Source organism: Dinoponera quadriceps, unplaced genomic scaffold (assembly GCF_001313825.1).
Source record: "Dinoponera quadriceps isolate SergipeBrazil2010 unplaced genomic scaffold, ASM131382v1 scaffold777, whole genome shotgun sequence".
Taxonomy (NCBI): Eukaryota; Metazoa; Arthropoda; class Insecta; order Hymenoptera; family Formicidae; genus Dinoponera; species Dinoponera quadriceps.
In genome coordinates, this window is record NW_014555488.1 from 933,034 (window position 1) to 957,799 (window position 24,766).

The 24,766-nt window shown below is 41.8% G+C and overlaps 1 protein-coding gene across 3 annotated transcripts in view; it reads left to right on the plus strand.

Moving 5' to 3' along the window:
• Positions 1 to 24,766, plus strand: part of LOC106744483 (tyrosine-protein kinase Src64B) — a 62,355-nt gene that overhangs the window by 29,658 nt on the left and 7,931 nt on the right. The gene's annotated exons all lie outside the window — the stretch shown is intronic.

Genomic DNA, 24,766 nt, shown 5'->3' on the forward strand with positions numbered 1-24,766 from the left:
GGTATACGAACGTATATTGTGCCTCGGCCTGAATTGGGCTTTTTTTTCCCGCGACGGAGATTCGATCGAGCTCTCCTCTTTTTTCGCGAGCTCGTAATTCACGACTCGTCGAGTGGGTTATCTATCGACGACCGAGTTTCAAATCAAAGTATCGTTAAGGGCAAGTGCATTTGGGGAACTTGAAGAACGAGATTTCTCGTTACTCAGAGCTCCTCGAGCTCTCCATTATGAATCTCCGTCTCTTAAACTTGTGTGTTTTCGTTACTCGTGGGAAAAAGAAGATTCGATTGGGCATCCGTCGTCCTCTCTTTTTTCCGCGAGCTCGCAATTCTCAATATCGAGTGAGCATATCTCGATGGCCGAGTTTCGAAGCGAAATATCGCTAAAGGAAAGCTCACTCGGAGAACTTGAAAAACGATATTTCTCATTACTTAGGATCCCCGAGGTTTTCACTATGAATTTTCATCTTATAAACTTGTATTCTCGCTATTAAAAAAAGAAGATTCGGTCGAGCACCAGGCGATTCTTTTTCCACGAGCTTGTAGTTCCCGACATCGAATAGATATCTTGATAGCTGAGTTTCAAAGCAGAATATCGTTAAAGTAGAAAGTATATTCGGAGAATTTGAAAAATGACTTTTCTCATTATACTTAACGTCTCGAGAGTGCTTTCGCCATGAAATTTTATCTTTCAAACTTAAATCTCACAGTTTACGGGAAAAGGAATCATTGATGTTATACACTGAGAAAAACTCTCCAGATAGACATATTTCAGTATATCGTCTGCATCGTGATTAGCATATGTTAAGATCCGTCTTCGTACAACAAGCATTTTGTCAATATATAAAGATATATAAAAGATGATCTAATGTCGTAAAATCCAAAATTACGGCGATACTCTGATGTTATAAATATTACTATTTATTTATTTTATTTTACCCGAAAGAGAAATGAGAAAGCAAGAAGTCAGTACACGGTGAAAAATAAAATATTAATTTTAAGTTTTTCGTATGTCCTAGAAAGTCCGCTCTAAACTTTATATTAAAATAACATGTGTAAATTTGACATTGATGCATTAGTCAAAAGTCGGTAACACAAGACAATTTTAACATTTGGACGAAAGATTTTTCACCGTGTACTTTGATTAAAATTATGGCGTAATGAATTAAATGAGTATTCCTTAAAACAAACATATTTTAAACATGTACTGTTGCAATGATATCACAAAGCCACATATTACATGTACCTACGTACGCTACGTTCAGCATTTCTGTCTATTTGAGCAATTTAGTCGCATTAGTCGGAAAACGGGCGGCAATTAAACGTGATTTGGAGGGGAACAACAATTCTGGTTATATAAAAACCAAATTTGGCTCTCGGCATAGGTTTGATTTCACCATCCGACTGAAAGTCGCGGCGATAGAAAATAGAATAATCATGATCGATAGAGGAGACGACACGCCGTGCGATTTCGCGCGCGCGAGTCGGAATAATTTAAACCGTCCTCGGCGAGAGGAAAGAGCGAGGTGAACGCGCCCCCGATGAAATACCGATTGCTGAGTTTTCGCCAACTCATCCCTAACAAGGACCGCCTTATCAAGCCGGCATCGAAACGGCGCGAGTGGGCTGTGCCGCGGTTCGCCCGCCAGGAAGTCGCCGCGAGCTCGACCTAACAACAGCTTTGAGATATCGAGCGAGCTAAGCTAGCTGCGTCGGGGGAGAGTGGCAAGAGGGGCAGGGGACGAAAACAGGACGCCGACCTTTAAAACTGCGCGGCCAAGTGCTCCAGAAACCCGAAAGACGCCGATTTGATGGACGAGATTGGCGATACCCGCGCGGCGGGGGGATCGCGTCGTCGCCCCGTCGTGATCGGGAAATTGCGGCAGTCGTTCCGTTTTGCACCGGCACGTTGAAAACAAACACGTGTAAATAATACACAGTCGCTGCACGCGATTGCCACGACGACGACGAGAGAAGATGGAGGAAAGAGAAGGAGGAAACGTCCCATCGGGAATTCGCGACGCTCGAGTTCGGGCGAGAGGAAAATCGACTTTAAACTCGAGAAACTGGACTCCATCGGAAAGTGGGGAGGAACGCGCGAAGGGCCACGAAAAATTATGCGATTTCGCAAGTGAAATTCTCCCGGGGAATTTTTCCGGCATCGGTTACGGACGGTCGAATCGGCGGTCGATCGCACACACGGTTTGGTGGAAGTAACGGGCGCGCGCGACGCGCAAGACTGCGATATCGATGCTAATGACGACAGTAACGATAATAGCGTGTGATTGTGACGTAATCGCAGTTTGCCGTACGATCAATAATCGTTTCGCGCGCGCGGCGCTCAAGAGAGAGATAGATACGAAAAGAGGAAGAAACAGATCCGATGGATTTCAGCCGGCGGAAAAGTCCGGCGTGTCTCCGCCAACCTACCCCAACGTCAGGGAGGACGAATACGAATGCAAGTGTGTGTCACTGGGCTCTCTCGTTAGTCTCGCCCGGAGGGCGATGTCGAATATCAATCGATACCGCGGGCAGGAAGCGCATTAGATGAATAAATCATGCGTTCCGCAAGTGGAAAGTCAGGCGCGAACGCGCACGGGAGAGAGGCGACGGCGACGACGACGACGATGATAACGGTGACTACGACGTACGCTACAAGCGGATAAAAAATAAACACGTGTCCTTGCAGCGATCACTCGAATCCTCGCACGAGTTATCAGAAAGCCGCCGGCCTCTCGTCTCCCGCTCTTCTCCCTACAGCTTCTTCCCTCGCCGGCTTATTTCTGGACGGAGTTTCCGGGCGAACCGGCGTGAGAGAGAAAGAGAGAGAGAGACATAGGTAAATGGAGCGAGAAAGAGAGAGAGAGAGAGAGAGAATGAAGCGCATCGATCGATCCCTCCCCCCGAGTTTTCCCTGCGCCCACGCGCCCACGTATATTCGTCCTTACGGATATTCCACGCCGTGCATATGGGAAATCCGATCCGACGACGGCGAGCGGAGAAGTGTGGTCGACGACGCGAAGAAGCCGATGTTAAAGTCAGCCGAATGCTTCCGTCGCGACGACGCGGGTGACATCGCGCGAAATGCATCTCGCGGAATGCATCGCGCGTGAGAATGCGCCACTCGGAGGGCTCGACAGGCTAACAGCGGCCCGAGGCCGCCACGTATATCATCGGGCTCGTATATGCGCGCTCGTGCAGCTGCATGTGCAGCGTCGTATTGCGCTTCACTTCGTTATTGCAACGCGAAAGTTTCTCTTCCCCCGGTAGGAGAAAGAGGAGCATAAAGGGCCTCATCATATTTTTAGATCAATAAAATAATTATCAGTCGTAGGAAATGGCCCAAATTTACAGGTGCTCTTACATCATATCAGGTGTATGCTCGGTATACACCTGAAATGGTTAAGTGTACGCAGAGAATATACAATATAAAATTTTGTGTTGGATTTAACATCTCACATGTGTCCTAAACGGTCCATTCAAATTTTTGTATTAATTTATCACGAGGTGAATATATTGAAAAATAACACAAATATCATGTAAAAAATTAACACAAAATTAATATGTTAACATTATGCCGTCCGCAGGTCTAATCGGGATTCTTTTGTTTGGCACCGATAGGACTGACTCAGATCATTTCGCTTGTCGCCGGCGGTTTTTCGAGGTCCTCGGAAGATCATAAATCGTCAAGTTTTACTAATCTCATCGTCAGTTCTCATGAGTTCTCAATCCTGTCCCTCTATTTTCTCGAAATTTTGAGGATATATAGTCAAACCTGTTTTTGAGCGGTCCTTTTCTATGCGATTTTTTTGCGCTATTTATTTTGTGCGAATTTTTTTTATGCGGTATATAAATTCCAACGGTGTTGGCATTATAACACTGTTGTAATGTTTTCTATCAGTGTACATATGTACACTGATACAATGTATATGGTATACATACAATGTATGTACATATTGTGTCAGCCAATTATAATATGTACATAGATATTACACCAGGTAGTAACATCAGTTCATTACGAACTTTCGAAGTGCGTACATGTTTAAAATGAGAAATTAAATTTTTTTTTAATGTTTCCATGATACCAACGTGGTGCCACCGGCATTTGCCCGATAGTTTTGCGCATGATACCAACGTGGTGCCACCGGACGGCATAGTGTTAATCGACATTAATCGAAGTTAATCGAGGAATAAAATGTGTTATTTTCCCAAGTAGCAAGGTGACGTCAAATGACGTTTTGATGACATTAATTGACGTTAGAGATATCGTTAAGACGTTATTAAGACCTTATTTGATACCATCTTGCTATTTGGGTTGACACTTACACATGTTGAATATCGACACGACACAAAATGTTGAGATGACATAAATACAACATGTCAAATTAACACACGAATGTGTTAGAAATTTAACACAATTATATAATACAATTTTAACAAAGATTGATTTTAACGCAAGTAAATGTCTTTTACTATGTAGATTAGTTTCATAAATGTACAAGTTTTTTTTTTTTAATTAAAATTATTGAAAAGAAACACGACCGTCTGTGCCCTGTATTTAGAATATAGAGAACCATATACGAGGGCAGTCCGATAAGTACTTAGCCTACAAAAGAAAAACGAAAATTTTGGAAAAGTGGCGATTTATTTCTCAACATAGTCTCTTTTTAGCTCGATACACTTGACCCAGCGATGCTCCAACTTCTTTAACCCATCTGAAAAATACGTTTTCTCGAAGTCTGCAAAATAGGCCTCCGTGGCGGCGATGACCTCCTCATTCGGCCAAATTGGTCGAATTGGACTACGAACTGCTGCCCCATCCACCGTATTCTCCAGATTTGGTCCCGTGCGACTTTTTTTGTTTCCAAACTTGAAAAAGTCACTCACCGGGCAGAAATTTGAGTCGAATGAGGAGGTCATCGCCGCCACGGAGGCTTTTGCAGACTTCGAGAAAACGTATTTTTCAGATGGGTTAAAGAAGTTGGAGCATCGCTGGGTCAAGTGTATCGAGCTAAAAAGAGACTATGTTGAGAAATAAATCGCCACTTTTCCAAAATTTTCGTTTTTCTTTTGTAGGCTAAGTATTTATCGGATCGCCCTCGTATGTCTCTGTGTGTCTCTAATGAGACTTCATTTAGGAATAATTTAGGAATCATTTAGGAATCATTCAGGAATCATTTAGAAATAATAGTAATACAAACAAGTTTTATAGTTTAATGTAATATATTAAATTGAAGAAGAGTAACTTATAATCACGCGCAATTTATGCAAATAATATTATCCTCCTAAGCTTCGCCGTACGCGGAAAAAAAATTAATCTTAAATCAAGAATAGATATTTTCATATATAAGCGGAAATATCATAATCTTCTTAGGAGACTTCTAATCTTGATTTGATTGAATTTATATTGATGCAAGTATTACTTGAACTCAATTCAAGACTAAAAGTCTTCTAAGAAGATTATAATATTCTCGCTTATATCTGAACACCTATTCTTGATGTAGAAGACTAATTTTTTTCCGTGTAAATATCATGTGCCCAATTTTTACATATAATCTTTTTTTCGTTTGATTTAGATTGTAAGAATCTCTCCGTGTAGTAAATATAGGGAGGATTCGTGTCGTCTTCAGAGTCAATGCTTTGTTCTGTTTCCCGTCCTATATGCCTCCGGCGTTCTACGATCCCGGATTTTGTCCCAAAGATACAATAAAATACACGTGCATATGTCTAGATGACAACATTACGACAATATAAATATACACTAAATTCTTCTAATATGTTATAAATCAGTTAATACATTCGATTTCAAGATAACAATGCCATGTCACTACGTGATATGAGTATATTCATGCTATTTTCTTACAAACTTACCTTGAAAAACAATATTTTTTCACTTTCTCACTAAACGCTTGCGCACACAAAACCCGCTGTCGCTCGGCTGGAAATGACGTCTGTAGCGTTATTTCGTTTGCATACAAATGGAGATAGTTGACCTATGTTTTAAAGCGTTGAACTCCTGTATCCCACCGGCCTCTTCAGTGTCTCTCTCTCACCTGCACACCGGGTTCAATTCTCGATCACACCGAGCGGCCGCTGCGCGCGCTTTATTAGGACGCGAAAACGCCGCGAGCTTGATGCTTAGTGAACCAAAAAAAAATATCGGGGGGGAAAAAATGAGACATGGTCGAGTATGCATGACCGTTGGCGCGTAAATTGCGCGTGCCATCGCGGAATTTATCACGCCCGGGAGTTCGCGCAACCTACTTCCGGATCCGCACGCGTTTGTCCGCATAAACGTCTAAAAATGCAGCGGTCCGTTATAAAGCGAAGAAGAATGGCGTGCCCGGTAATACGGATATTCCCGGCGAACAATTCGCCGGAGAAATTAGTGTGTTCGTGCTGGTCGACACGTTAGATGCGATCGATGAGAATCGAGGAGGGGAATAAACATCTCCCTCGATCAAACTCGTGCACGTGCGATCTGTATTTGCACGTTGCAAGTTTCACGAAATTGCCTATAAACAGTCCGATCGATCTGAGAGACTGTCTGAATTAGCGTTCCACGCTCGCCCGAAACCAATCGATTTCGATCCCGATATGAGACAATGATGATCTGTTCTTTATAGCTGAACTGGCTACACTAGCTCAACAAAATTACGTACACTGAAGCGTGAGAATCTTGTACGTACGCTTCGTACGCTTCGATGTATATATGTATAAATTTCTCGAACTAGTGCAGCAAGTTCGATTATAAAGAATAGATCACATAGCGCAAATGGCTCTGGCTCGTTGCACGATCAACATCAACAACGGTCGATGTGAATTTTTTTGGAGGGGCGTCCGAGAGAAGCAAAATGAATGGTGTTTTTACTCACTTCCGCGTGACGAAACGCGCATACGCAGAGAGCCACGTCGGAGAATCCTCCACCTCGATAAGCGGAAAGTGCCGCCGCGGTGACGGTGCGGCACTCGGAGTACCGTTTCAGGGCGAAACTCTTCGCGCTTCGCCGCGGCCGGGTCGATCTTCGACAATGGACTCGAGTGAACGCTCATCGGGTTCGTTGATCGCGCGCATTAATTACGATCATCTCCGATCCCGCTGCCTGCTCTCGCTCTCTTCCTCTTCCTCCTCCTCTTCCTCCTCCTCCCCCTTCTCCGCTTCCGCCGACGCCGATAAATCCCTTCCGTTAAGTCACCTCCGTCTCCTCCTCGAGCTTTTTTCCGACTGTGCGAGGGCATCAAAGCTTTGTCGGCGCGTTGGCCGGAAGACCGAGCAGATTCGAAGCATTAGCACGGTCCGATGGAAAAGAGAGACGTTTACCCCACGTTGTAGTCCTCGCTACCCCCGCGTCGCTCAAATTGCCCCGCGCGCCCTTTCGAGCCCCTCGCACAGTTGTGTAGCTGGAAACTTCGGGCCCTCGACTGAACTTTTGCCGACACCCACTGTCTCTTCCATTTTTATTATCGCCGACGATAGACTCTTTATTAACATTAACACACAGATTGTCATCTTCTGTACGGATGCTTCATTCATTCGATTACGGATAATACCGGGAACTATATTTTTTCCAAGGTTTATTACGCATAATTGGCAATTTCAACGCGCGTTTTCTGATATCTTGCGCGGATAGTCAAGGAGTTATACTTGAAAACTTTATCAAAATACTGATTTTTCTGCAAAGTTTACGTCTTATTAGTTGCGAAGACTTATATAAATGCTTTTACGCAGTGAAAGCACGCGCGAAAGTGAATTGGAACATTGCTCAATATGTGACGAAAGCGACTTAAAAAATTTCAAAATTGACATCTCTAGCTGTCAGTAGTGTAAATATTTATCTCATGGAAATCCTGCAGCTTGTATGTACTGAATGTATCAATGTCTCCAGTCAGGAAAATTTTAAAGAACATCTTGTTATATTTTCAATCAAATTTAGAGGCTTAAAAATATACGATAAGTTTTCAGGCAAATTTTTATACTTGGTTAGATTTTATTATGGTAAAATAGTAGTGCACATTCCTCGTGTTCATATTTATATCACACTTACACTTACGTAAGATCTATATGTATGAGAAATACAAAAAGAATAGCGTGATTATATCAATGTTTATGTGATATAATATTTTGAGCATCATCTTTACATTATCGACGCTTATCAAGTTCGTTATCGACTTTGGCATCTCCTTAAGGATGTATTATTCATTAATGCCGTACTTTCAGTGGCGTATCAAGAGAGTCGCGTGTAAATTTAATATTCATCAAGCAAAAATTACGTAGTTATTTATTTTACATACTACATATTTATTTTATTACCTAAATAATAAATGTTAATTTGAAACGAAGTTGAGGTAAACATATACATATTATTACAAATACGCAAGTTATTTTTTATTTTTTTCTTATTAACATTATATTTATCCATCAGTTGATCCAATAAAAATGCACAGATAATAAAAATAGGTATATAAGTATTTAAATATCTGCATATGTATATATATTTCGAATATTATTATAAGATATGAGCTTTACACCGTTATATTTTCAAAATATAACAGCCAATGATCCTGAAATTTGTGTATAATATCTGCATATTTGCCTTTAATACCGTAGTAGTTTTTCAAAATTTAATTTTTAGTTTAGAAAATATTAAAAATAGAAATTAAAAATAACACACTAATCTCTCAAGGAATATATGAAAAATGTCAACTTTAATTACATATATTTTAATTCCCGAGTGGTTAATTTTTTTCTAATAGCACGAATAATGAGTTAGATAATATTTCAATATATAGTGCAGTGCAAATTTTATCAAAATCTTATCAGATTCATTTCACCTTACAACCCCCTTTAAATTACAATCACTTTTGATCCATACTCTAAATTACCGCCAAATTTTTAATGTGACTTAACATGTAGATCAATTTGTAATTTTTTCATAATTTTTTGTACACTTGGACACAAGCTTGCTTCTTAATGGCGAAAGTCAGAGACCTGGAATAATATACATTTTTTCCTCCTAATCATTCTTATACCTTCCATAATCTGCGACCTGCATAGGAAAATCGCGGAAATGTGCGATATATGGCCGGAGCTTTTTCTGCAATTTAAAAACACTCTCTCGTCTGGAGGAAAATCGCGTCTCAAGAACCCGGGGTCTTTAGTCGCAGTTCTCGCTTACACGCTACGTACTGCTTATTATTCCAGTTGCGTGGCAATCGCGCACCCCGCACGAGCCGCACTTTTCTTCGTCAATTGCTCGGTCCTTTTTAGTCCGCGACTTTCCGCCCCGCGTGTGTGTCTCGTTGCTCGCTGTCGCGAGATTAATCGCAACTCTCTCTCAGGTCCGGGTAAAAGGGATCGATTTAACTTGCGTCTGCAAGGCGCACCGACCGTCACCTGCGTGTCTCGCAACGCACCGTTCCGATCGTGTGTGTGTGTGTGTGCGTGTGTGTGTGTGCGCGCGCGTTTAAGTACGTGTCGACAGTCGACGCCTTCCTTCTCACTCGACATTGGCCGCGTTTTGCTCTCGCCGTTTACTCGCGCATAGATTCGTCGCGATTAGATCCGCGAGACCCGATATCAATGCGCGGTATGTGAAAGTCCATTCTTATGCGTTCGACCGCACAGCGCACGGGAATAATACGGCCGCGGAGACCTTTAAATTACTAACGATTATTCAAACGGAGCTGCGCTCGATTCAAGCGATTATACCCGAAATGGAGGTCGCTCGGACGTCGGGGATTTTCAAGCGATAAAAATGCATCGCGATCCCTCTTCGCGCGAGAATAGTCGCGCGTATGCGGTTCGGACAAGGAGTTATCCCGGACTAGAAAGTAGAAATTTGTAGGACGAAGAATCGCCGGCGAATCGACGTTATTTCGCGAAATTTGCAATCATTACCGAGAGTTCTCGGAGGTTATTCGTTTCTGTTCAGCTGGAAGTTTTCAACCGAGTTCTCGGAGAGAGAAAATACTGTTTAGTCGCCGAAACGTCGAATATGTCGAAGCGCGAGAGAGACTGTGGGAAACGATCACCCTATCCCAGGACATTGTCGCTATGGAAAAGTTGGCTGAAAGTTTCGCGTGAAACTTCGCTCGTCGATTAAGAGAATCGCGCTGCAGGGACTTCTTCCGATTATATTCTCGCTCCATTAAAGAACTTAAATTATTCTAATTTCCTTCTCAATCGTTTCCGCTCGCTGCGCACGAGCCAAACGTTACTTTTATCCGGCGAAAGATCACATACCGAACTGGTCACGTTTGCGAAAAATTGAAAATTATTTTCCGTTTCGCAGGCAGGAAACCGCATTTTCCTGCGTGTTCCCGCATATAAATTTTCTCCGATTTTTCCAGATGCAATATAGATTCCAATTAGAATATCCAAAGTTGTCCCAAAATACGTTATCCCACTACGACACCAATTGAATATCCCAATTTATCTCAAATATGGGATGAAGCCTCTTTTCCGCAACGCTGATTAGTCGTGCGTTGCGACTTACTTTTACGCTGCGTGCGACTGTTATTAGAATCGAGTGTAATTTAAGGAAGTTGTAAAGCGAAATAAGTTTGATAAGAATTTGATGAAGCTCGCACAGCGTATACACTGCAGTATTATCGAACTGTTCATATAGTTAGAAAAAGATTGACCGTTCGAAAACTGAAATATTTGCAGCCAAAACCGTCGCTTTTTATATGTATTATCTGAAGTTAGCGTGCTATTTATAATTTCTGTTTTTAATATTTTCTAAACTAAAAATAAATTTTTAACGATAAACTATATTAAAGACTAATATATGGACATTATATATAAATTTCAAAATTATTGACTACTTGAAAATACAACGGTGTCAAGTTCATAATTTATAATAATACTCAAAATATACATACGTACATATATTTTGTTAAATTTAAACTTATATATCTTCCTTTATTGTTCGTGCATTTTTATTAGATCATGATGTATAAATACAGCATTAATAAGGAAAATAAAAAATAATATTTTCGTATTTGTAATATTTTGTATATATATTTACATCAATTTTGTTTTAAATTAATATTTATGATTTAAATAGTGAAATAAATACGTATAAAAACGTAATTTTGCCTGATAAACATTAAATTTATGAGTACTTCCTTAATGCGCCACTGAAAATACGGCACTAAGAAGTTAATAAATAGAGTTATATTTTTGTTGTTACTATGTTTAATAGCGCACACGTAACATGTATGCGTGTGCATACTTACAAAGTAGAAATATTTAAAATATTAAAAATTATATTTTATTAAATCTTAGCGTAAACCAAAAAAAATCTTTAAGAAAATATTCGGGATAAGCAAATAAGATCTGTTTATATTTTCTACTTAAAATCGTATATTTGGAATATTACACTTCTAACCAGAACCCATATAGATTTCCCAACTAGAATCCGTAATTAGTTTGGAAAATCGGACTGAATCCCAATTAGACCCCAAGAAATATTCCACACGGGTTTCTCTCGCGCTAACGTGTCGCCGTTCGCGATACGTCCGGTCTAATCGAACAATTCGCCGAGACGACGTGTGTTGCGGCCGGCAAATTCTGACGCGTCCTGTAGCCTATTACGCGGGCAATTTATTAAGCTTTGTGATTAACACACGAAGCGTAACGAAACACCGGCGATGATGGCTCGTAACAAGCCCCATAGATTTCAGCGTCTACGGACGGGCGAAATATTCGGAATATTCGGATCGTGGGTGTAGATACTATGTAGCAGCACCACCTCGCCCTGGTAGTAGATCGTAACGCGCAATAATGGCTTCCTCACATCTACATGCCTGAACGTGCGGCAAACCATGCGGTACTCCCTGAATCCTTAATATCCCCCCGGAAGGTTGGCCATCCAGTCGTTTATAATTCTCTCGGAATATACGTTCCCGGTATCGCTGCGAGGAAATTTCAAACATCAAACGCTACGAGCGCGCTCGGCTGCCCGACGAAAAGCGAGACTTGAACTCGCGACAGATTGTAAATGGATCTTCCGTGTTCTTCCAGACGAACATGTTAATGTCGATGTCTTTTTCTCGAGAAATTGATAACAATATAGATGCTAATTATTTTATATCTAAATATTAATATTAGTCTTATTAATGTAAAGTAATATTGGATAAATAGTGAGGTATTTAAATGCTAAAAAAATCACCAAGACGTTGTATTGCGTCGGATCGATGATTGTGAAACTTATTATTATTATTATTATTATTATTATTATTATTATTATTATTATTATTGGATAAACGGGAGAATACTGTCTCCCTCTGGCTACGCAGAACAAATAGAAATAACGGATACATTAGCTTACATATATTAGAAATCGCAAGAAAAAAGAAAATAAAAGTAAATTTAAACAAAAGAAAGGTTTGATTCGATTGAGAAATCAGAATGTGCATGTTTCGAATTTCTCGCAGTTTCAGCTGACTTTCTTGGTTAAAGATCAATTTACGAACCCGAGTTGAGACCGGCGGTCGACTTCGTTATCTTTCAATTTGCGTCTCTCGCGCGTGAAGCGTGAAGTTTAAATTAAATTTGCGGCTTCGCGATTAAGTACCGCTATCGGATTAGGAGGTGAAGCGCTCGCAGGAAAAAAAAGGATCCGCGAGTTTTGGAGAGGCTCGAAATAGCGCGCCGGATATCGTGCTCCGGCTCGCGATTGTTTCTCATGTTTTACATTTCCCCCGGCTTTTCCGCGTGCCCGTGCGGAAGATAAAGCCGGGAGGAGGTCTGGTTTCACAGAGGGAGTGAATATACGCGTTCGCGAAACACGTCGTGCGCGGCTGCAGGCAGGCAGGCAGGCAGCCAGCTAGCCAGTCAGCCAAGCAGGCAAACAGGCAGGCAGGCGAGGATATAAAACGACGAGAATGGAGGCGAAGTCGATCCCATTTAACTGCCGGACGACGAGGCCTTGGAGTATCTCAAAACGCGTTCTACGACTTTCCCCGCTTGCATCGAGCGGATAAGGAGAAAAATGAAATCGAACGGAGTGCGCGCGCGGCATGGCGCGGCGACGGCGGCAATGCCGAGGAGAAAGAAGTTAACGCGATTTACCGCTCCGACAGATACGTAATTCGCGAAATAGCGAGACGAATGGCGAGAACGTACGGTATCTCGCGAGAGATGTCCCAAGACTATCGTATTCATCTTTGTCTATCGGCTCTCTCATCCGGCGCGATGGCTCCCCGTAGAGCTGTAAACGATAATACGCTTTTTGCGCGTTCCCATTGAATTTATGATTATCTTATGTGCATCTATCGGCGGTAATCGAGTTGAACTTTCGAGTAATCGTTTAGAATGAGGGAAAAATACTGAGAGAAAGGGAAAAATCTGTCAAGATACCTCCGCAAAGCGAGGCGTTTTTTTCATTATTTATACGATGGCTTGATTATGATAACGATTAATATTCAGACTTCGATTTACACAGTATCTTTTATATTACATGGTATTTTTTGCAACGTCAGCGGTTTCATGTGTTTCTTTACTAGATTTTTGCATGAGATTAATTAGCGAGGAAAATATTTTATCTATGCACGCAAGGTATGCGGAAAAAATATGCTATTGAATCAATAACATTTCCGACAGTAGCGTAATTGAAGTAAATCTTCTCAATTCAATGGCGAATATCATTAAAACTCCTACGTTATGTATTGTTTCAATAATCAAAGTATTAGTTTCAATGATATCGCTTCTGAATCAAGGAGATTTATTCCAAATAAATTATTCTGGCTCAATGAAACTACACAAAAAAAATCATAGACAAGCCATGATGAACTGAGCACAAATCAAATAGCGCTATGTAACGAAATGCAACTCGCGTGCTGTTGGAAATTCTATTGACTCAACAGAATTTTTTTCATGTATACATGAATAAAATATCTTTCTCGTTAATTAATCCCATGCAAAAAATCTAATAAGGAAACACACTGACGTTGCGAAAAATACTTAGAATTCTTACGTGTTGTAGGTACCTCCGCCGATTGATTTCTACACATGAAAGTGATAACAAACATGAACCTGTTATCGGTTTAGTTTATTACACATTTATCACTACTATAGCTCCGATTATCTTGGATATTTCGACAGCGAGAAAACAGAGACCATTTCTTGATCATCTCACTTTCATCATCGTACTTTAAAGGGCCGTAGGACAATAGCCGTAAAGCGGGGCCTACAATGAGAATTTAAGGCGTAAGATTTAAGAAATTGATGTATCATAGTTGATTTTTCTTTTATAATTTGATTGTGATTCGTCAATTTCTTAAGTCTTACGCCTTAAATTCTCATTGTAGACCCCGCGTGTAATGTATGCAGTAAGACGTAGGCAGTAAGCTAATTGACTAACCACAGTCGATTTACTTCTGAAATATATAAATCTAATTGGTTAATTAGCTTACTGCTTGTGTCTTACTGCATACTTTACGGCTATTTTAGACGGCCCTTAAGTATGCCTACAACAGGTGTAGTAAGCCTTAAGCCGTGAGGAATTGATTAATCACAATCAATGGATTATTCTTCTCACATTCGACTGTGATTGGTCAATTTCTCACGGCTTAAAGCTTACTACATCTATGTCCCGGTCTATAATAGGTGCTTTAAACTCTAAACCTTAAGTAATTGACCAATCACAATCGAATATGAGGAGAATAATCGACTGTGATTGGTCAATTTCTTAAGGTTTAGAGTTTAAAGCACTTATTGTAGACCAGGACTATTGTAGGCACCGCTTTAGGGCACACAAAAGAACTAAGGCAGTAAAATGATTAACCAACCACAGCCGACTACTCTCCTTACGGTCGAAGAATAATCCACTGCGATTGGTCAGTTTTCTTACTGTTTAAGTCTTACTTCTTAGGTTTTTCCGTGCGCCACGAGGTGCCCCTATACTTTCCCAACTTCGCCTCCTACGTTTTCTTCTTAAAATGACACGTGGAGAGCGAGGGATCTTTACCCCAGACGCGCCCTTATTTTTCACGTGTCATTGCCGGTCGGCGACCGAGCCGCGCGGCGGGCCCTCACAAAAGGGACCCACGCGGTACAGCTGAGCGCAATACGCAGAGGCCCACGGCGCTCGCGGCCTCACGGACCCAGCGCTCTCTCCCAGGACTCTCTTCGTCCGCTTCCTCCGCCTCCGTCTTAACGATGTCTATTCTTCGACCCTGTGGTGGTACGGCGTGCACCCGTGAGTCACGGCCCTCACGTGACTCATTGTCAGTCGTGGCTGACGGTCGAGTGCTTCGTGCACACGCGTATCCCGTCGCGTCGTCGTCGTTCTCTTCTCTTCGCGGGAACGACCGTGAAACGGCGCGCGATGCGCCCACTTTGCTTAGGGCCCCGCGGGAACCTTCGCGGTTAAACGCTCTTTTTCTTCGCCTCCTCTCTGTTTCTCCCTCTCTTTCTCCCACTGTCCCTCTTCCGATCTCGATCTCCTCTCCCTTTCTACGCCCCTCGCGAGAAATTAATTCGCGGTGGGAATCTCGCGGTGGGTGGCTCGCTCGTTGGATTTCCCTGAAAGCACCTGTCATCCCCCATTGTCCGCGAGATCGGCTGAAAGTATAATACCGCTCAAGTGCAACGCGCTGTCCTCGATCTTCCCGTCAAAAGGGATATGGAAATGCGTTTCCTTTAATTAGTCGCCCGTCATCCCGGAACGAAAGTTCCAGCCGCTGTTTTCGTGCCTTGTTTGCCCTCCTCGGCACAGTTCTGACAGCCATCGAGTACACTCGGCGCCGAATAACGTGGAATCGAGGGGCGACGCGCGATGGCCTTACAGTTGCGTAAACCGAAAGTGCAATGAATTTTTGCTTATCGCCGGAACCAATTTCTCTCCCCGTCCCGATAGTACGCGAGAATAAGGATTCAATAATTCTTAGACATTGACGTGTATTTCCGTCAGCGATGCGTCAACACTCCGACATACCCGATCGTGAAATGGAATATCCAAACGCCACTTTTATATGCGTAAGAAATATCTCACGTTTATTCCAAAGCTTACATTTAGAGCTTTGGGAGTAAGCTTTGCAATAGCCGTAACTGTAAAACGTAAACTCAAGCTGAAAAACCAATCAGTGTATCGTTTTAGATTTATGTATTTTGAAACACGGTAGAAACGACAACACATCGGGCTTTACGCAGAAATAACTGAGATTCCAAACTGTTGAAATCTAGTTACATCTACTTAAAGCTAAATTTACCGTCGCTTCTATCGCCTTTTGGAATGCATAAACTTAAAGCAATATAGCGATTGGTTCTTCAGCTTGTGTCTTACAATCACGGCAATTTGTGTGGCGCGGCCCTTACTCGAAGGCTCATATTTATTCCAAAGCTCTCGTATCGACGTTCCATACATATCTCGGAGCAGGCTGTTCTTCGTCGTCCGGACTTCACGGAAATCCCACGTGGAGGGCGTCGCTCCGACAACCGAGTAACGAGCTCGAGGATTAAACAAAGCGATCGCACTTAGCACGGTCTCTCGCTCCCTGAGAGCGATCCGAATTTCCAATTAAAGTGCCGCAAGTACCGCGTGGCAACTTATCTGTTAAGTGCCGCTCCAAGGCCTCGTATATCATTGTTCAGCCGGAGAAGCCGGCAAGAAGAGCCGAAGTCGCCGTCGCGTCGCGAATCCGAAGGATCGGCGCGAAAAACAGGATCCGCGACGGCGACGACGACGACGTGTTTCGCCGGCAACAAAAGCATTCGCGTCTCCGCGTCATTCACGGCATGCTAGACTGATGAATGTTTTATGAATTACACGCTCGGCGAAAGCCCTGGGACTGCGCGACGTGCGAGAAAGCTGATAGCGCGCGCGCGCGCGCGTCGTGAAGGATCGAGAGACAAGGACGTCTTCTTCTCGCCTGGCTTCCACGACGGGACGCGCATTGTCGTGCGACGTGGAATCCCCGTCGCTGTCATCCGCTCACCGAGCGGCGGGGAAGAGTTAGACAATAATGCGTTTCCGTTTTGCTTCGTGATCGAAAAACACCGACGGAACGACGACGGCGAAGACGAGGCCTCGTAGCAGTCAGCTTTTCCGCTCTTATAATCACGATAGACACTTAACGGGAATCCGCTAATTAAACCGTTCGACGGAAACCTGTCTGTGCTTCTCTCGTAGAGACAATAGCGACGGATAGTTTGAAACCTGAGAGAGAACACCGATTGCAAAGTGCGAGCGATTTTAATAATGATGATGACGACCATTATTCACGGGAGGAATTCTTTAGAATGAATAAGAGAAGAACTAATCGCTTATTGACTGCAGAGTATTTGAGTGAAATTAAAATTGAAATTACTAGAAGATAAAGTAAATAAATAATACATAAGATGTCGTGAATAATTAATACTTAGATTGAAATTAAGACGCGGATATTTTTATCAAGTGACGCGCATACCAGATTGTTTAAATGATGTTGCAGCGCCATGAAAGAAATCGACATGATCCGAGAATGAATTTACCGTCACGCATACCCGAGTCGAAATAGTCCTCCTTTAAGTGTAATTTAGTTCTGCATTGAGTCTTCTATTGTGCTCCTCTGATTCTACAAACGCTAAACGATGCTAGGAACGTATTTCCGTTTCCTCCCATTGAAGACTTCACGTAGAATTTAAAATTTGGACTCTGGTGGTCTACACTGAAAAATGAGTTCGATTGACTCTACATGTCAGTGGGACAACCAAACGCGTTTTGATCGAAGGAAACAGGATTTCCGGTTATGAGAATCAAATTTGGCTCATGAAAATTAGAAATGTTGTTTCCTTCAATCAAAACGCATTTCGTTGTCCATTCTCGGGTAAATCCAATCAAACTCACTTCTCAGTGTATTTAAATTTGAATGAGAATCATTTTGATGCAGTGTAACATAAAAAAGAGGGCATCATCTTAAAGATCTGGAACCGTCAATATTAATTGTTCTAATATATTTGGTTAGTCAATAAGGTGATTAACAGACGAATCTTAAAGACGAATAACAGATTAAACACATCTATTCTCTTCTACAAGAATAACATATTTAGTTTTGCAAGAAGTATTGATAATCATGACACGTAAACGACATCGGTTCACTTATGTTAAACTTGCTCTATCATATCAAACGTGTATTCTCTTTTTTTTGTTGCGACAAACGACTTTATTGAGCAGTAATATCGGCGACTCGTTTTGTTCGAAACTGCCGACAGTAAAAAGTACAATACAATAAATAAAAATTTTACCGCTATGGAGAGACGATTGCCGGAATCGCTTTGGCGGAACGCACAGAAAGGGCAACAGGAAAGACAAAACCGAAAGACGATAAAAATTCGTTATCTCGCGCCACTCGGTTGTCGTGCCATCCATACTCACTCCGTTCGTGTCTTTCGTTTTAAACGTGCTTACGATTTCCGCGTTAATTGCAAAGTTTCACGATTATAGCGGAAACAACGATGTGCGAGGTGCGCGCCCGCCGCCGATAGCGATCGCTCCCGACGCGCGAGAACGATTTTCAGATTAAACCTGATAAACCTCGAATCAGACCGCGGATTACGACCGCGGATTGGAATCGGAAATCGAACCGCAAGATTCTCGCACCTTTCCCGCGCGCGCGATATCGCAATCAATTGCAATCCCCGTCGTGTCACGCGGAAGTTTCGAGTCCGATCGTGATTCGATCTCAGATTCCAATTCACGATCGCAATCTGCTCGCCGATTTTAGTACCAATCCAAATGCGTGTTCTTTCCCTTCTCTCTCCCTTCTTTTCTTTTTCGCCTCGATATAGGGGAAAAGAAAAGTGAGACGTTAAAATCGCGTTAAAGCCGGGAAGCCGAGCGCCATCGGTGCGTCTTCGCGAGTAACAACTTCCGCGTTACGGAGTAACGCGAAAACAAGAATAACTGATCTCGTTAACTCGGCGTCTTTGCGGTTCAATTCCGTCAATTGACCGCCTGGTCGGCCGGTCAATTGAAATGTCACTTGGCGGAGCACTTAGTCAGTGCTGCGCGCGGCAGATGACGCGTTTACGTCTCCACGATAATTTTCCGGTAATTAAGTCTGCGCGCGATAACGTCGGGACAGACGACGCGTGCCTCGGCTCCCTTTCTTCTATCTTTAATTCCAACGCGCGTAAACTTCCACATTGCACTTCGGGATCTTGCGGAGGCTGTCCCTTTGTCTACATCCCGCTGGCGGTAAACATTATCGATTAGTACGAAAATAAGATTAGCGAAAGGGGGAGCGATGTGCACGCATTTTTCTACTTCATTTAATAACAGAAAGAGAAAAGCGTTCTCTCTCGCTCTCCCTTCTCTCTGTCTCTCTTTCTCTCTCTCTCTCTCTCTCTTTCTCTCTCTATCTATCTCTCTGAATTCTCGTTTGCCGAGAGGAACAGCAATTTCCGCTACGATAGTCATTTCAAAGCAGAGTCTTATATTACGGGGAGATAATTAAATATAATATTACTGCGAGCGGCATGCACTGAATTAAACGGCGACACAAGACGTTAATAACTAGCCACACGTATCGTGTGTAATTTTTCCCGACGCAAGCCCTCCGGGGTTTCTTCCTCGCAATTTTCCCCATCGCGATCGCGGAGAACGGTGCGATGAAATAACCGGATTTCGTCGACGATGTTTCTCCTCATTGCGGAAGAATCGATTCGGGAAGAATCGGCGAAAAAGGCGATTAAAAGGGGAGCACTCGGTGATTCTGTGCGCGAAATAATATTTCAAGTGCAGAACGACAGCGCGCGCTCATAACTCTCCCCCTTTAAATGTCACCGACACGTTTGAAGCGTGTCTTGCTTTATATTGGAGACAAGGCAAGTGGTCGGCTCTTGCGATCTATAGGAAAACAAAGTGTTGCCTCACCCTGAGCGGGAGGGCAAGAGGGAAAGAGAGAGAGAGAGAGACTTCTCGTATCGGGCAATAAGTAACGCTCTCGCTGGTTTACGATCGGTCCTTACGACGGTATCAGTTTGCGTGCGGTGTCGCCGACTAGTAAATTCCTACGTCGGACTGTATCTAAAACGTTCGTTCATTCATTCATTCGTTCATTCATTTGTTCTTTCCTTCATATTTTATCTCCTCGAGCGCGCGGCCGAGGCACTGTGAAATTGCAAACGAAGATAAAAATGATAACGGTTAACATTGATGATGAGCGGTTCGTAGGCGTGATTTCTACGACTCGCTCGTATGGAAGTTACGTTCGACGCGATTTGATTCGCTTATTTCGTAAGAGCGGAACTTTGTGCTCCGGGATACATCGTTTGTGTTGGACTAAAAATATATCCTGACGGAATACTTTATCCTGCGTAAATCCGGGTGGCCTTTGCAGATTACTTAATAATATTTCGAAAGTTGAACTTTTATTAGGTTGGTGCGTATGAAATGTCGCATTCTCTTTACATGCGGACGTTTTCCTCCCTGTTTTCGTTATACTTTTGTATTTGGCATAACCTCATTCATACTCGTATTGTCCATTGCCAGAGACTCATTTCAACAAAATAGGTTTTCTCGAAGGTCTTCCCTTTTTTATTTCTTTTGAGTTTATTACCGATATGAATTCTGCCGACATTCGCGTCATTTTCTTATATGAGTACAAACTTGGTAATAGTGCTGCAAAAGCTGCACGCAACATAAACCAAGCGTTTGGGGAGAATACGGTTAACAATCGGAAAGTGCAGCGTTGGTTCGAAAAATTTCGGACTGGCGATTTTTCACTGCAAAATGAGCCGCGCGGAAGACCCAAAACGTCTGTGAATAATGATGACCTGAAGGCTCTAGTGGAAGCGGATCCAGCCGTATCCACGAGGGAACTTGCTATCAGGATGAAAGTTGACCATACAACGATATTGAGACACCAAATTGTACTCCCATCGCTTGTGAATCGGCATGGCCCGCTACTGCTCCATGACAACGCTCGGCCGCACACATCGCACAAAACAATTGCGAAACTGAACGAACTGGAATATGAAGTTTTGCAGCATCCACCATATTCACCGGATCTCTCGCCGACCGATTTTCATTTTTTCAAGCATTTAGAGCTGTTTTTAAGAGGCAAACACCATGAAAATGAAGACAGTCTAAAAAACTCGATATCAGAGTTTATTAATTCTAAAGACCAAAATTTTTTTAAGACAGGCATCTACGCTTTAAAATCTCGTTGGGAGAAGTGTATTGAAGCGAATGGAGCATACTTTGATTGAATAAACAGCTTTTGAAGAAAGATATACAGTTTTATACAATCACTTAAGAATCCGACATTTCATATGCACCAACCTAATACTTTATCCGTCTTTCTCGTTCTCCCCTTTTTGTCCGTAAATATTATAGTCGAATCTTAGAATATGCAAATGTATATTCACAGAAAAAAGGGTTTCATTGAATTTTGTACACGTGTTTATTTGACTTGAGTTTGTTTAACCCTTTGCACTCCGAATTATATTTCAAAATCATATAAAACGAGTACTTACAGTATTTGTACTGAGAGGTCTTATGCTATATTGCTATAATATTGTACTAATAATATAATATAATATTGCACTAATTGAGTAAGTTCTCTCGAGTAAGCGGCTCGAGTAAGACAAAGCGGCCATTAAGTGAGTGAGACTCGACAAAGGAGCTCCTGAGATAAAAACTGATGTCGAGTCACACTCGACATAGGAGTGCAATGGGTTAATATAAATAACAATTGATTTAATATCAAATATTATTTTATATTTGATTGAAAGTGTTACATTAGAATAAATCATGTTGGTTAGTAGAAAAAACATGTAGTTGAAGTTTGGGGCGAAAATTAAAGAAATGCTTTCAAGTTTAATCTTAGTAAAAAACAAAAATATGGAAAAACAATAAAATTGTGCAAAATGTGTCATTATTAACATAAATAAGAAAAACCGAAAAAATTACGCGTACGCGCAAATATTCACACAAATTAAAATTTTCACTGATAGTCCCGATGGCCTGTGCAAACAAATGACAGCAATAATTTTACATTCCATGGAACGATATACATGAGAAAAAAATAGTTTATTGTAAACGAATACCCGGAAGATCTCCATAATCGACAAAGTTCATGCGCGTGCTCGAAAATCGCTTTAAACTTTAATCACATGAAAAAAGATTATTACTTGGCGACCATATTATATTAGGCCATCATGATATATAATCAAATGTAAGAAATTTTAATAGGCAAATAAGAGCCGAACACACGGTTGTTAAGTGCGAATATATATTTTTAATTTAGGAGGATAAATATATTTGATGGTGTGATGACACGCACGCCGACGTTCCGTCAGATTTTCAATGCATGTAATATTATTCCATTGAAAAACGAAGAAGTTCTTTAATATTTTTCTAACGTAGTGTTACTTCTTACAAATAATTTATTGCTTGTGACAATCATTATAATGTTTGGATAAAAATGCGAAAGATATTTATTATTCGATGTAAAGATATTTATTGTTTGAGAAGCCAAACAATTCTATTCGTTGAGTCAAACATTCGTTTATTAATTCCACTGCAAGAGACAAATTTGTCCCAATTAAAGAAATTTTATTAATCCAAAGCAATCCAAAGCAAATCCAAAGTAATATTTTCCTCTGTGTATGTACAAGATTCTCATCTATATTTTGCATACAATATGCTACTTTGTAATATACGATTACACAAGATTCAAGCCGCGAGACCATCTTCGCCGTTTCAGACTTAAACTCTGCGAAACACTTTCTCATCTCACCGCGTAAAATTCAACGTCTGGCTCGAAATATCCCCCTAAAATTAAGTCTCACGTTAGGTTTTTAATCAAGCGAGCTTCATTCGCCGTTTTTCGACCATAAAGTCCGGCGAATGCGATGCCGGTAATGCAAACGGGTCCAAGTCGAGCCAACCTATTGTTCCGAATTATAGCTTTCCAAGTCGAATCGCTCTCTCCCTCCCTCCCTCCCTCCCCTTCGCCGTTTTCCGATTTCCCGTGAAAACTTAACGGCTGCTTACTTCGGCTGCCAACGGCGGCTCGGATCAGAACGTTTCGTCCTGACGACGACGACACTAACGTTAATGCGTCTTTGTCCGCGCGGCAGCGTATTGTTCGTCGCGTAAGAGCCCTACCGGATGGCGAGTGTATCGTCGTCGTGGATGGCGTACGAATACGCGGTGGGATATCGACCGTTTCTCGCCACTCGTGTGTATTCCCGTCGTTGCACGCGCACACCGTCGCACACAGGACTCGCACGTACGCACACTCGAGCATGGTGGTGACCGGCAATGGTGTGCATGGTTGTATAGTCCTATAGTCCTCTCCTCTCTCTCTCTCTCTCTCTCTTTCTCCCTTTCTCTCCCTCTATCTTGTAGTCAAGCTCTACCGATCGAACGAGAGAGACTGTAGTCGCACGGCACGCTTTCGGCACAGGGGTTGGCCCGACCCACATCTCCAGATCAACCCTCCATCGACTGTTTCTTGGGTGCGTGCACGGCTAACGTTCGTTAAACGGGACGAGCGTGTCGTTCGTGTTGAAAATCGCGGTGGTCTCCGCCCTTCGCCGAGGAACTCGCTGGCCGGACACGTCTCTACCTCCCGCGGTTTGCGTAGCGTTTCCAGCGCTAAATATATCGCTAAATAATCGTGGTACAGGTGGCGAAGCGTGTCCTGGTGAAATTCGTCCGAAGTTAGCCCCGTTACTTGTTACCCACGATCCATCGAGTCGCGAGCTGCTCTTTCGATCGGTCAAAGTTCAAAGAACGGTCGAACCTGGCGTTCTCGCGCCGGCCTTTTGAATTATAGACGCGAGAGGAACGCGCGAGAGCCGCGAGCGATAAGAAACGATGACCGCGACGCTGACTAGAGTCCCTCAAGTAAGAGCCAAGTAAGAGTCATGGCCATCTCGGCCACTTCGTCCTGATTGGTCTAGTTCCTTTTGATCAGAAATGGCGGAGCCGAGGATTGTCAGATAAAGGCACTCTATTTGTAACTAAATGTTATTCTAAGATGTGAGATAAATAATAATAAAATAATGGAAAAGTTAGTTTTTAAGATATTAAAAAGCTATATTTTATAAATAGAATTATAATCACAGATAAACGGCAATATATCTTCAGAAAAATCTGCCTCAATTCGATATATTGTAGTCATTTTTCAGATAGATATTTTAATGATAAACTATACAGTAAAAACATATTATATTTGTACTAAAATCGGTCTTTATTAAAATTTTTATGTTAAGTTTTTAACATACTTGTATTTTAATTTAACATATTGCGTTTTATCTCAATATTTTGTGTAAAATCAATATGTGTAAGTGTTAACTCTTTTCAGTCGAAGTCCGAGATATTCCCGACAAGATACCCATGCTTACAACTATTACGACCGGAAAGACTTAAAATAACACATTTTATACTTTAGTGTCGATTAATATATTAATTTTGTATTCATTTTTTATATAATATTCGTGTTATTTCAACATATTCGTTTTTTCTTAAATTGATCCAAAAATTTGTATAGACCGTTTGGGACATATAAAATGTGTTAAATTTAACACCAAATTTTTTTACCGTATAGTATAAAATATGATCAGAATCATACGTACGGTCACATTTACTTGAACATACTAGAATAAAAATATATTTTATGTTAGGTCGATATTCAAACATGTATGTGTTAAAATCACACATTTTATATTTCAGTGTCGATTAAGGTATTATGGATGTTAATTTTGTTTTAACCCTCTAGTGGCAAGGTGTAGTCAGATTGACTTCGCGGCTTCGTTTAATTTACAG